Raw genomic sequence first — 992 nt, forward strand, 5'->3', positions numbered from 1 at the left:
AAGGGTGCTGGGGTGGGGTGGGGCTAGAAGGGAAAGGGAAGCTGAGAAGGAGGAAGAGAGAAAGCAAAGTGAGTAAAAATCAGAAAAAGGGTTGCTATGGCTCGATCATGGCACACTTGACAATCCTCAAAAGAGCCCAAGGACATGAACCAAGGAGCCTTACCTGCTCTTCCCACACCCGCTTTTCTCTCTCATAGGCTTCCTTTCTTTTTTGCTCCAGCTGTTCTTTTAGGACAGCAGCACGGGCATTTGTCTGGGCCTGAAAATGAAAACCATTAACACAATTAGTTATGAGAAGGAAAGCCTATGGTATCATCCTCCAACCTGGGTCTAAAAGGATACTGACTTTGAAGCCAGCAAAGAAGTATGTGTGTGGTTCCAGAATAAAAACGGACACTCACTCTGTACCCCTCAAACCTTGGACAACAGGGGATCAGTGATATTGGCCATAAGTCCAATACACTGGAATGGAAATTAAAATGTAAACACTTAAGACAATTGTTACAAATATCCCATTCATCTTCAGAGAAACTTGTAGATGTCATTTGAGACAGTGTCTTGCAATTTATATGTATATATCCCAGCCTGTCCTCAAACTTATGGCCATCTTCCTGCCTCAGCCGATTGAATGCTCGGACTGTAGGAGTAACCCACTTTAAAGAATTACATGTGTCACAGTTCTATGTATTCACATCATAATCTCACCTACCTTTTCTTCATAAATGTTGTACAAATGTAAAAAGTGCTATTTCGCAGAAATTGTAAGATGACAGATAAATGGGAAATCAAAAGTTAAAGTAAGATAATGATCCATCTATATAAAAAAAAAACTAATAACAAACTTTTCTCTCTCAGCTTTCAATTTCCTAAGAAATTATCTTATCTAGTGCATACCTTAAGTGACTCCATCTTTTTGAGCCTCAAGTCAGCCTCTTCAATTGCTTCTGGTCCTTTGGTACCATTAGCTTCACTCTAAAACAATTGTCAACATA

The 992-nt window shown here is 39.7% G+C and overlaps 1 long non-coding RNA gene across 1 annotated transcript; it reads right to left on the reverse strand.

The window, feature by feature from the left end:
• Nucleotides 1-213: 213 nt before the first annotated feature.
• On the reverse strand, nucleotides 214-971 carry LOC113455887. Its single transcript, XR_003376820.1, has 2 exons — nucleotides 895-971; nucleotides 214-259 (listed from the first exon to the last, which is right to left on the reverse strand). It is a non-coding gene; the product is annotated as an uncharacterized LOC113455887 (long non-coding RNA).
• Nucleotides 972-992: the final 21 nt, after the last annotated feature.

Source organism: Microtus ochrogaster, unplaced genomic scaffold (genome assembly GCF_000317375.1).
Source record: "Microtus ochrogaster isolate Prairie Vole_2 unplaced genomic scaffold, MicOch1.0 UNK605, whole genome shotgun sequence".
Classification (NCBI taxonomy): Eukaryota; Metazoa; Chordata; class Mammalia; order Rodentia; family Cricetidae; genus Microtus; species Microtus ochrogaster.